This window comes from Octopus bimaculoides, chromosome 4 (genome assembly GCF_046866305.1).
Source record: "Octopus bimaculoides isolate indiv1 chromosome 4, ASM4686630v1, whole genome shotgun sequence".
Lineage (NCBI taxonomy): Eukaryota > Metazoa > Mollusca > Cephalopoda > Octopoda > Octopodidae > Octopus > Octopus bimaculoides.
The window spans coordinates 88,979,224-88,979,646 of NC_142931.1; positions in this window are offsets into that span (position 1 = coordinate 88,979,224).

Here is a 423-nt window from a genome sequence, read left to right on the forward strand (position 1 = left end):
AGAAGCAACTCAATGCTAATCCCTGTATATTTATGATTATATATATATATGTATATATATATATATATATATATATATATATATATATATATATATATATATATATATATATATATATACATAGATATAGATATACTCGAATGAGAAAAAGAACAAAATGGAGAAATTGACATATAGACATCAGTTTATTCAAAGATATTCATATCAATATAATATGAAATTCTTTTCCCTACACCCGTTTCAATATCAAATTCATTCAATTAGACAAATTGATTTAAATGAAATTAATTTAAAATTTTCATATTGAAACTAGTTAATTGGATATTTCATCAGGGGAAAATTTCCCAGAAAGGAGTTACATTCCAACGCGTTGGTCGAGCCCTTGACAGACTCAGATGTGAGCGTTTGGTAATGTATATATCT